At 41.9% G+C, this 12,718-nt stretch overlaps 1 protein-coding gene across 6 annotated transcripts in view; it reads right to left on the reverse strand.

The window, feature by feature from the left end:
- SCAF11 (SR-related CTD associated factor 11) overlaps positions 1 to 11,531 on the reverse strand; it is a 69,955-nt gene extending 58,424 nt beyond the window's left edge. For 5 of the 6 annotated variants that reach the window (XM_075065983.1, XM_075065979.1, XM_075065987.1 and 2 more), the window contains exon 1: positions 11,185 to 11,442. The gene's annotated coding sequence lies outside the window, so the exon portion shown is untranslated. Of the gene's footprint in view, positions 1 to 11,184 lie in introns of all 6 variants that reach the window. The other variant, XM_075065985.1, reaches the window with a different exon arrangement.
- Positions 11,532 to 12,718: the final 1,187 nt, after the last annotated feature.

Consider the following 12,718-nt stretch of genomic DNA (forward strand, 5'->3'; position numbering starts at 1 on the left):
ATATAGGAAATCCCCAGCCCCAGGGTACTGGGATAGATGGAACTTTGGTCTGGCCCATTATAGCCGTTCTTATGTTCTTGATAATTATCAATTACATTTATACCGCTACTGCTGGACTTCTGAAATGATTTTTTTTCCCCTCAATATAATCAAGCATTCTATACGAAATTTTCCTGTTTAAAAGCAAAGTTTTAGGCAGTTATGGAATTTTAACATTTAACTTTTTTTTCAAGCTGTTTAGCCGGTACATTGTTAGAGATAAGGATTTAAATAGATGTAGATAATCCTTATGATTTATTAAACTATTTTCCCTACAAAACTGAGTTTAAAATAAATTACATCATTTAAAAAGTGGTACAAACTTGCAGGAGGAGGAATCTTTCACATACAATCTCATTTTCTTTAAAGCAATAAATTCAGTAATACTCAGTGAACAAGAGCGCCTTTTTTTTTTTTTTTTTTTTTACACACACCATTTTGTTTTGGATCCATAAGGGGTTATGAACATCCATCATCTGCAAGGTTTACAACTTCAGAGTCATCTACTAGTGCCACCAGCAGTGCGGCAACTAAACATACAGTTAATTACCTTTATTAAAAAAAAAAAAAAAAAATCTTTATCATTCAGTAAAACCATGGAGGAGTTCAAAAAGCAGCATACTCCAGCAAGACTCCACACGACAAGATTGCTCAGTTCATTTATGCAACCAATTCTCCTTTTCATCTTGTCCAGAGCAAATATTTAATTTACACAATGTAATCATTAAGACCAGGCTACACTCCACTCGTCAGAGCAGACATTGCTGGATACAGTGTATGAGAAGGAAATTAAACAATGTGCAAAAACATTGAAGGGAAATTCATTAAGCTGAATCCAGTAATACATGCTTATGTGACAACAGAAGCTAGAGTTGTCTAGCTCACATAAACAGGTGATACATCAGATGCCTATACAGCAGAATACTTAAAAGTAGCAGTAAATGCTGTAAGAAAAATTCAACTGTCAAGTGTGCAACTTCCTCACAGACAATACTGCAAATGTAGCAGACAGGAGAAAAAAAAATCTTAAATAAAATAACGAAGAGAACCTGAAACTCCTAACATATGGGTATAGTGCTCATTTGATGCATATTTTAGCCAAAAACTTAAATACAACTCCAGGAATAAAGGAAAATTAATGGAACCTTGTCAACCGCCTGGAAGGATGGTAATGTGATCTCATTTTATAAGGGCAAGGGACAGCGCAGTGAACATAACAGCTACAGGCCGATCACCTTGCGGACTCCAGGGAAGGTGTGTGCACATGTTCCGTTGGCATGCAAAATGTAACAGCCATTTTGTTCCAGCTTCACTGAGGAGAGCAGGAGGATCCAAACTAATTCTTCTGCAAAATGTACGATGGAACTCAATGGTTGACTGTTTTGACCTATTTATTAAGAACTGGACTATTCTGATGACTATTTGTGATGAAAAAAGTGACAAAATACCTGGCACTATCACAGCCAAAGTAGTCAACAATAGACTAAAAAGAAATGTAGAAGACATGCTGAATATACTGAAGTCTATTTCCATAGCCTTGAACAGATAGCAGAAAGATTGCTGCTGTACTGCTGATGCTGTTGAAATCTGGAAAGAACTTCAAGAGACACTGACAAAAGAAATATCCACCAACAAACTTAAATTGCAGGCAGTAGAGAAGCGGATGAATCAAGTACCTACACCTCATTTTCTTGCCAATATTCTCATCTCAAAGTTCCAGGGTAGTTGCCTAACTGCTGAAGATGATGCTGCTACAACAGGAGCATCTAATAATCATTCTTCAATCATGCCAACCACAACAGATTTCAGAGCTGGAAGTGAACCATTCAAGCAAGACATGTTTGCTGATTATATTTTAAAGAAAGTCCAACCCCTGAACTGGTGGAAGTAACTAGCCAAGCATCTGGAACCAGAAATTGTTGAAGCTTTAAATCAGTGTTTGACAGTCGTAGCCTCTTCTGTAGGCACAAAATGAATTAGTCCAAATGAAGAAAATATTCTATAAAAGTTAAGAAATCTATTGGGAGTTTAAAAAGCAAGAAAACTTGTCTCTCTCTTCCTGTGTATGAATAAAAAAATGAGAGGAAGGGGGGAGAAGACACAGATACTCTAGTTTTAAAAGCGTAAAGGGCTTAGGAGACGGTCTCATTTTCAAGTGACTTAGGTGCATAGGAACTCAAGTTCCAGTCACTTTCACATAGCCATATTTGAAAATTTTCCCAGGCTGACCTGAAATAATCAATTTAACTGAGTACAGTAAAACCCTCTATTTAATAAATCACTAAGTTGTAAAGGTGAAACACGTTTTGATAAGATTAGATTAGGTACCCATAACATCTACAGTTGTTTTGTTTAGTAAAAATAAATGTTATATGCTGGTTTGTGTGTTTAATTAAATTCCAGCTCCCATCCTAATGCAGTTTGCCACAGACCATAAGTAAAAAGTTAATTATCTAGTAAATGAGCAATATTCACCATTTTCCAATGTACTAATAATGTACAATTACTAAAAATCTGAAAATATTAAGCCATATAATTGCTTAAATAAATGAACATTTATAGTGTGCCCTTCTAGATAGCAAAAAGATGTACCAAATCTAGTGTAAAAGCTCTATTTATCTGTAAATCAACATTTTAATGGTTATATGAGAATGCAACTTTCTGTAGAAAATAACTGAAGTATAAATGGAAACTGATTTAAAATTGAGGCTTTCCACTTGGTGATTTAAATCACTCCACCCTGCCCTGAAAAAGAATATCAATCCTCCAGCAGACCATTGCTACTGATGGTTTTATAAGGACTTGACATGAGCTTTTCCTAGATGTTTCCTTCACTGCATATCCTTATGGGTAATCCACAAACAGTGGTGACAAGTGACAAATGAAGCAAGTAAAAGAAACAGACCCAGTGGCAGAAGTTTTGAGCCAAAGCCGATAAATTGCTTTGAACGCTTTTCAAATTTGCATGCAGTCGTTGGGGAAAAGGCAAAGATAGTGGATTTGTCCTGAGTGCAGGCCAGACTGTTTAACACAGGCTGTTTCTCATCAGCAGCTGATTCAAGACTGTCCCACAGGAAATAAATTTCTTTTGTAGACTGAAACTTTCAGGTAAAGTTCTCTGCTTCTGTTGTGGCAGAGCAATGTGTAGAGACGCAAATACCAAGACTCTGATGCTTCAGTTTTTGTCTGCATTGCTATCTAAGCCTCTGGAGAGGCTAGGAGAACTTTATTCCACAATATGTACTTTGGATCCATGTCCTTCCAGGGTGAAGGTGGCTCTGGGGAGTACTTAGTCCACCATAAATAAAATATAAGGTGGAAATAGAGGACTATCAGACCAATGTCAATATATTTGAAGTCTTCCTTTCTAGGATAACATTGATGAGACAACTCAATACTGATGCATATTTCCTGGTCCAGTAGGTTCAATCCTGGGTATTATTTTTGAGGTAGGATTACATTTAAAAGGTATGTTTTTAGTCAAAAAATAATAGCAGCATTGGAGAAATAACTCCAGAGACTGAAATTTAAGTATTCATGTTCTCCAGGTAACAAATGAATATTAGTTGTCCGTGTCAATATTCGATCCATCAGTGTTTATTAATACAGTTGATAAGGTAACACTCAATTGCCTGTAAACCCCAGTGTAAGGAGAAATGCAGCCACTTGAGGGCAATTCTACTTCTTAGATATTCCAGTGGATAGTACTGAGAAAAATGTTCTTCTGCCCTGAGTTCCATGCATGTGTATGGGGGATCATAGGAGGTTTTTAAAATAGGAGACATGGGTTGCAGTGTTACAAAAACAAAATACACTGCCTTCACCTCCTTGCTGAGGGTGCTAAATAAGCATGAATTGGGATACCACACAGACATGTTGGTCCATGTTCCAAGCTGTGGGCCAAACTTCCACTTTCAACTCTTTTAAAGTATGCATGCACGCAACCAGGCCAGGGGAAAAGTCCTACATGGAAGACCAAAACAACCCAAACCCCCAATCTGTACAAATGAAAAGGATCCAAAAATTGGCCAGGTAAAAACCAAGTCTTCTGACCTTCTGGAAAAAGCAGTAATGTTATCTGTTTACCAAAGTATTTTTGATGGGTTATTCACTGAGAGGTTTAGAATCATAGAACTGGAAGGGACCTCGAGTGGTCATCTAGTCCAGTCCCCTGCACTCATGGCAGGACTAAGTATTATCTAGACCATCTCTGACAGGTATTTGTCTAACCTGCTCTTAAAAATCTCCAATGATGGAGATTCCACAACTTCCCTAGGCAATTTATTCTAGTGCGTAACCACCCTGACGGTTAGAAAGTTTTTCCAAATGTCCAACCTAAACCTCCCTTGCGGCAATTTAAGCCCATTGCTTCTTGTCCCATCCTCAGAGGTTAAGAACAATTTTTCTACCTGCTCCTTGTAACAACTTTTTATGTATGTGAAAACTCATGTCCCCTTCGTCTCATTTTTTCCAGACTAAACAAACCCAATTTTTTCAATCTTCCCTCATAGACCATGTTTTCTAGACCTTTAATAATTTTTGTTGCTCTTCTCTGGACTTTCTCCAATTTGTTCACATCTTTCCTGAAATGTGGCACCCAGAACTGGACACAGTACTCCAGCTGAGGCCTAATCAGCGTGGAGTAGAGCAGAAGAATGACTTCTCATGTCTTGCTTACAACACTCCTGCTAATACATCTCAGAATGATGTTCACTTTTTTTGCGACAGTGTTATACTGTTGACTCCTATTTAGCTTGTGGTCCACTATGATCCCCAGAGCCCTTTCTGCAGTACTCCCTCCTAGACAGTCATTTCCCATTTTGTATGTGTGCAACTGACTGTTCCTTCCTAAGTGGAGTACTTTGCATTTGTCCTTATTGAATTTCATCCTATTTACTTCAGACCATTTCTCCAGTTTGTCTAGATCATTTTGAATTATAATCCTGTAACTCCTCCCCCCGTGGTATCGTCCACAAACTTTATAAGTACTCTTTATGCAAGGGGTTCTCAACCTTTTTCCTTTTTAAATCCCCACACACACACCCAACAAGCTATTAAAATTTCACAGCCCACCTCTGCTACAAAAACTGTTTTTCTGCATATAAAAGCCAGGGCCAGCATTAGTGGATAGCAAGCAGGGCAACTGCCTGGGGCCCCACACCACAGGGGGCCCAATGAAGCTAAATTGCTCAGGCTTCAGCTCCAGGTGGCAGGGCTTGGGGTGGCAGGGCTTCAAGCTTTCTGCCTTGGACCCCACTCAGTCTAATACTGGCCCTGTTTAGTAGACCCCCTGAAACCTGCTCGTGGTCCCCAGGGGGCCTCAAACCACTTGTTGAGAACTGCTGCTCTATGCTATTATCTAAATCATTGATGAAGATATTCAACAGAATCGGACCCAGAATTGATCCCTGCAGGACCCCACTCATTATGCCCTTCCAGAATGACTGTGAACCACTGATAACTATTCTGTGGGAACAGTTTTCCAACCAGTTATGCAGCCACCTTACAGCAACTCCATCTAGGGGGATTTTAAGGGAGATTGCTTAGGATTAGCAGTCAGAAGTAATGTTTTTATTATAAGAGCGCTTAGTCACTGTAAGTATGTGTACTGTATCATGTAAAACATACCAGTTCCCACCATGAAAATTAGCCTGCACTTACATAATGAGTGCATCAACTAACCAGTGGGTCCAATATGCCTGATACTGAAAATGGACCAATTTCCCAAGTAACGTGAACGTAATTTATCCTATACACTTCCCAAAGCACAGCCCAACTAAATGAACAGAACTAGTGAAGGAATTCCGAAAACAAGTTCCAAAACCAAAAGAAATCAGGCAAAACTGTCATAAAAAAATAATCAGAAGAAACATCAATAACCCTTGATAAACAGCACAACAGTTTCCATGGCTCCACTTGCTGGTAATGAAAAGTAATTGATCACTGAATTTACTATAGGCCACTGAAAATACAGATAGTGAAAATTCTTTTAAAGTTTCTCCCATGATTTCTTCTATGCTTAATGGTGTCTGCTGTGTTCTGTAAAAAAAATATATGCATTGTTAATTACAAACTTCTTTTGGTTTTGTCTTTATGGTTGTGAAATAAGTTTCCAAACGTGAATCAATTCAGTGCTGTCTTCCCAAATCTGCAAGAAAGCTCTCATGTACACTTAAATATTATGTCAACATGGACCAGGGATGTGAAAAAAACCCACACCGCATAGCCCTCTAGCTATGCTGAACTAATACCAAGTGTGAATGCAACTATGTTGATGGAAGAATGCACCCACTGATCTAGCTACCATTGCTTGGGTACATGGTATTCCTACACCCTGGGGGCTGCCCAAGCAGTGGCTGCTCTGGCCACTCGCCAACCACTGACCAGGGCTGCCCAGAATCCGTGACAGGCACAGAGCCCTACACACAACACAGAGAGCTCCATATGCGACCACAATGGTAAATAGGTTGAGAACTGCTGAACTACACTAATAAGAAACCCAGTGGACATGGCCCAAGTGCATCTACCACACTTTCTGCAAAGCTATTGCACTCCCTCCCGCCCTCAGAGAAAATGAAATCTCTCGAGGGAGGATTAAAAAAAACAACACAAGATTGAGTGAAATAGAGCTTATTTTATTTAAAATTACACATCAAATTAACTGTTGGATAAATTATCTTTAAATATTTTCATACACTTGGAATGATTTCTTTAAAAATTCCAGTCTTCTCAAAATTTCCCAAAGAATACTGAAGGTGAATTCTTCATAATGTATAATTTTCCATGTACCTCCAGACATCCTTGTAACAACTAAATATGGTGGTCTGTAACCAGACATATCCTGAGCAGAAATTACTTACTGCCTTTCTAAAACAAATGAATAGAAGTCTATGCTCAAAATGTATCAGTCTAAAATCACAATGAATATGAAGTCACATTTCTGATGCACACAGGTACCATGATAACCACTGCCCTATAAATGCAGATTGTGAGGACACCCTATAAATATTAGATTAACATTCATCTAACAAGTTTCAATGTTTAGTTTTAGACTAATGGGATATACCCCTAATACATTGTGCCTGAAAACGTTCCAGTAGTAAATAAAATGACAGTTCTGAGAACATTTGAAAAGTTTCCGAAGAAGTTTCGAAGGAACTGGCTCTCAGCCTTAAAGATACCTCACACAAGAAGAAAAATGGATGACTATGTTTACTTCTTTATAATGTCTAAAGGGTTTTGTTTCTTACTTTTAAGACCACTTGGGAGTAGGGATTTGGGGGAATTTTCTGTTTTAACACATACATACACAGGAAATTCAGATCCTGTCATCCCATTTTTTTCCTGGAAGACTATGTATATCTGGATAACTTTTAAGATAACATTACAAGTACCAAATGAGTGAAACCTGAGCCACTGAAAAGGGAAGAACTTTTATTCAGGCTCTTTAAAAAAAATTGTGATGTGTATGAACAAAAACAAACAACTGAGAAGAAAGATATCTTTGTTAAAGATTTAACATTATGACCTCCTTAAGTAAAAGACTGTGGAAGCTCCCAATCCACTTCCAGGGTCTCCTCCAAGGAGACGATGAGTCAAAAAAAAGGAAAGACAAAACTTGTTTCATGGTATTTCCAAGGTAAAAGACAAGTGGAAAAAGAATTTGAAAAATATTTTTCAAGGCTTCTTTATACTTCATAAAGCAACCAAAGAGGGCACAAACTAACTTTTGCATTTTTAGGCTTCCAAATATAACTTCACAAGAATCAGTACAAGATGAGTTAGAAAACTTCATATCCCTACAAAATAAAATTCAAGTATATTTTAGTTAGTGATATTAATATGTCACTTCATCTCAAGATCCTAATATTTTAATTAATGTTGCCAAGGTTATTACTTAGATATGAAGGGCTGGGAAGGTAAGAATTTACTCCACTCTTCGTCCTGACAGTAAGCTTGAACTCTTTTAGTGTGTCTGTAATATAGCAGCATAGCCACAGCACTGCAGCAATAGCATAGACATTTTGTACATCGATGGGAGGGATTTTTCTGTTGACACAGGTAATCCACTTCTTCAGTTGACCTAGTTGCATCTACAAAGGCACTGGCAGTGAGGGGGGAAAAGTATGGCAGTCTAACTAGGTCTGACAGGGTGTGAAATTTCTCTCAACTGTGAGCTATGCAGTTAAGATGACCTAAGTTTTAGGTGTAGGCATCGAACAGTACCACTGTGATAAAGGTCTGTCTACACTACTGCTTAAGTCAATGCAAGTTACATTGCTCAGAGTGTGAAAAAGCCACTTCCCAAGTGACGTAAGATTCATCCACTTAAAGCAGTACCTACATCATGCTATGTTGGTGGGAAATGCTCTCCCGCCTACATAGCTTCCCTCTCCCGTCAGCGTAGCAAGTCTTCAAGAGATACGCTAGAGCAGTGCAGCTGCACTGATGTAGCCCGGTAGTATATGTTTGCCCTAAGTTAGGTGTCTTTCCCTTAAAAGCTAAATCTCCTTAAGAAAAAGTTGTGTTAAAAGCCAAATGGGTTAATGATTCCATGAATGATGCTGTGGTTGTGCAAAAAATAAAGGAGTTAGTCCCCTGGGCTCTTTTTAGACTTACTGAATATCAACTCACTGGTATAAAAGTCCTAAAAAGTTATAAAACTGATGAGACAACCTTTAAATAAAGTTCTGTTGACTTTATATAATTTTTATCTACCTTTAAAGTGAAACTGTGTAGAATATCACGGACACAATTCTGCAGTCAAATCAGATAATTAAAAGATAAAAAATACAATAATGCTATCTTATATTTAGGCGTTTACACAAAAAAGTTAGGAAATATGTAAGTTCTAGTTCCTTACAGGAACCACATTTAAGCCACTTATACACATGATACAGTTTTATTTCATGTTGCATATGCATTACACCAACAATAACGGATTATAGATTTATTTACATATGCAATTATGTAATTGGTTATTTCAGTGTGCAGATAACCAAGTATATGTATAAGCTAGCAAAACAATACTCCCAAGCGCTGCAGCTGAATCTGTGAGGATGTATATACAGGATAAGGGCTCTCATTACTAGTAAGAAAAAGGCCATACCATGTATGAGAGTTACACTAATTCTCTTCTCTGGCAAAAACACCAAGGAGTCCTTGTAGCATCCCTTGTTGTTTTTGCTGATTCAGACTAACACAGCTGCCCTTCTGAAATCTCTCTTCTCTCGAGAATTCACTCCTCACTGAGTACTACACATACAAGACTGAACTTCTAAAATGAAAAAGTTCAAAGAAAAAAGTTTCTGAAATTTGTTCTTTTTAAATGGTAAAATCCCAAAATGATAAAAGCTCAAAGGCTAATCTTTTCAGAAAGTCCCAAGAACCTAGAAAATAGCATAATATAAGTATTTTTCAACTTCAACTGTAATGCAACTACTGGACTGCTATACCTGATATCAAAGTTTGCACTGTGCTACATTCCACTTAAAATTTCAACTGAATCTTTAAATTTTAACTTAAATATAAAGTTTTATTGCTGCAATTAAGAATCTTATATTTAGCATAAAGCTTTAAAAAAAAAAAAAAAAGTCAAGTTGCACTGGACCCTCCATCCCAGATAATTCTTAGAAAGTAAACACTTTGGGGGTAGGTGCTGTCATATTATATCTGTACAACGGCACCCAGCCTTTGGGCACTGTCATTAATATTTATATTACAATAATCTATATAAAGCACAAAAACCTGTATTCCAATAAGTAGTGAAGCAGTACACAAAATAAATTCACAAACGAACTATGTCTATTTATATTTTAAAAGAAGCTTCCTTACCAATTACACTAATACCACATAACATTACTAAACACAAAAGAGTTACCTTGCTTTTCAATATTTACTTTCTGTATTTCGCTTTTCTTGGATATTTAGTTTCATAGCACTTGTAGTACAAACACTGCAGATTTTAAAGTCTCTGAAAATTACTCTCAATTTTAAATAAGTAGTGCTGTTACTTTTATTAATATGCGGGAATGTGAAATAGATACATATGTACATTTAAACCTGGGGCCTTTTCTGTCCAACAACATTCTTTTAATGGATATCAAGCAAAAAAAATAAAATATAGGACACTGGCTGACCACCACTACATTCCCTCCAAAATTCAAGTAGTCTCACTGATTTAAGGGTCAAATTTTCCTCTCACTACCATTTTTCCCCCTGTGTAATTCCAATAACAAAATTACTTCTGATTTACTCCAGCATAAAGGCAATCAGACCTAGGCTAAATCCCAAATCCCTCCCTTTAACTTTACTACAATTTCAGGTTTTAATCTAATTCTTGGTGCCTGAATGCAATGTGCTGACATGGTGATGCCAATACAGAAAGCTTGTAGCCACACAGTTTATTACAAAAGTGGTCTAAGTAAGATTTTGACCGACCCGAACGGGAGCAACGTTTAGCTCAGGGCACGGGACTGCTGTACACAAGCATTTTAACAAACTTTGGTCCGTGTCTATCTCTATTACGTATAGTCGGGATTTGTTTTGGTGGTTTGGTTTTGTGTAACAAAAGCTTTCCCCGGAAGCTGGCCGAGCGAGAAGTGGGGACGACGACGACGAGAAGTAGTGCTCAGGGGCAGGCGCTGGCCCGGGGACTTGGGAGCTCACTTATTCCAGCCGCTGGTCCCCTTTGTTTTCCCTCTTACCCCGGGGAGATGCGCAGGCAGCCGGTAAGGGCCCAAGCAGCGCAGCGCGCCCGAGCCCAGCGCCTGCGGGGCAACGGCCTGTCACGTTTGGGTTTAAACTCTTGATCCGATCGGCTCGCGTCAGCCTCCTCGCACGGGGCTGGGCACCAAATCCCGCCTGCGGGCCCGGCGAGGGGGAAGTAGAGACCGTAACTCTCCGGTGGGCTCGAAGTTGAGATGAAGGCCCCGCGGAGCCGGGCTGCCGGCTCCGACACGGGACTGGGGAGTCGCCCCGCAGCCCCACCGGGAGGCCTGGCTCAAACTACTTTCACTTGTAATATGGGAGCTGCCGAGAGTCCCCCCGCCTGCTCCCCAGGAAACGCGACACCGCCCAAGCGCGCCCCACAGGGACCCCAAGAGGCCCCCAGCGCCTCCTCGGGCTGCCGCCCCCTGGGCGTACCTGGCGCCAAGGATCGGAGACTTCGGCCGTAGAGGCCCCGCGTCCCCACAGGGCTCGGTCACTGCCGCGCTGCCAGCTTCCCCAACATGGAAGCTCCGCCTCGGGGCTTCCGGGAGCCGCCGCGGTTGCTTCTCCGCGGCTGAAGCCCGAAACGCGTCCCCGGCCTAAAGGCTCCGCGGGGGGAGGGGCGAGCTCCAAGCGCGCTGCGCCACCGCCGCCTGCTCCGCTCGCTCCTCAGCGGCTTCCCGGCCACATGTCAATGCGCGGCAGCGACTGCGCAGCACCCACGGAAGCCGCGCGGCGGCGCTGCCCAACCGCCTTTTGCGACAGAGGAACAGCGTGGCGGCGGGCGGCGCAACTTGACAACGAGACGCCTCCAAGCCTGCCCGCGCGCGCCGCCTACAAGGGCATTCTGGGAAAGGTCCTCCAGCTCCGAGCTCCGGAGGGCGGGGGGATCAGGCACTGCCGTGATAGGAAGGTGTTGGCAGAGGAGCGAGGCCAATGGGCTGGGATGAAACCTCCGGTGAGGTGGGCGGCTGCGGTGCCGAGCTGCAGGGGTATGTAGGGGCTGCAGTGACTCGGCTAGCAGCAGTGGTGGGAGGCGCGTGCTCGCCTCGTGCAGAACGGGGGATGCTCCCTGCTGCACCCAGCGCTGCGGGGTTGATGGCAACAGGTGCCCCCATAGGAGCGGGGCGTTTCCCCTTTTGTCGTGGGCGCTGCTGACGGGACCCCCGCAGCTGGTTCCATAGGGGCGCACAAAGCGGCTGAGCGGCATGGGCAGGGCGGGCGGCCTCGCCTAGGGCGTGCAGGAGCCCAAACAGTGATGTTCGTGCCAGTGAGTAGTTGTGGTGTTCGGCTGGTTCCCCCTGTGTGAGCAGCAGGGCTTGTGAGAAGAGATTTGACAAAGCAGGTTGGACAGGGCACGGGTTTACCCACGTTCCTAGTTTCCAAGGTAAGAGGGGAGCCTTGTGATGATCTACTCCAGGGGTTCTCGGGCTTCATCGTGCTGCAACTGCCTTCTGACAACGAAAATTACTGTGTGACCCCAGGAACGGGGACAGAAATATGAGCCAACCTGAGCCTCACTGCCCCATATGCGGGGGAGGGGGGTGGACCTAAGCCCAAGGGTTTCAGCCCCAGGCGGGGGGCTTGTAACTTGAACCCCATGATCGAGGATAGTGTGGAGCAGGCTTTTGCCCTGGCTCCATGCCCCAGCAAGTCTAACACCAACTGTGGCAATCCAATTAAAATGGGGTTGTGACCCACTTTGGGGTCCTCACCCACAGTTTCAGAACTGTTGCTCTACTCTCAACTCCTGTAATTAGAACATGGATCTCAAACTCAAATCACCACGAGGGTCATATAAGGACTAGTACATTGGCCCAAGAGCTGCATCACTGACACTTCCCCTTGCTGGCCCCGCCCCAATTCTACTCCTTCCATAAGGCCCTGGTCCGTCTCCATTCCAACCCCTTCCCCAAAGACCCCACCCCAACTCTGCCTCTATTTCAACCCCGCCCCACCTCTCCTCTGC

This window comes from Chelonoidis abingdonii, chromosome 1 (assembly GCF_003597395.2).
Source record: "Chelonoidis abingdonii isolate Lonesome George chromosome 1, CheloAbing_2.0, whole genome shotgun sequence".
In the NCBI taxonomy this organism is placed as follows: domain Eukaryota; kingdom Metazoa; phylum Chordata; order Testudines; family Testudinidae; genus Chelonoidis; species Chelonoidis abingdonii.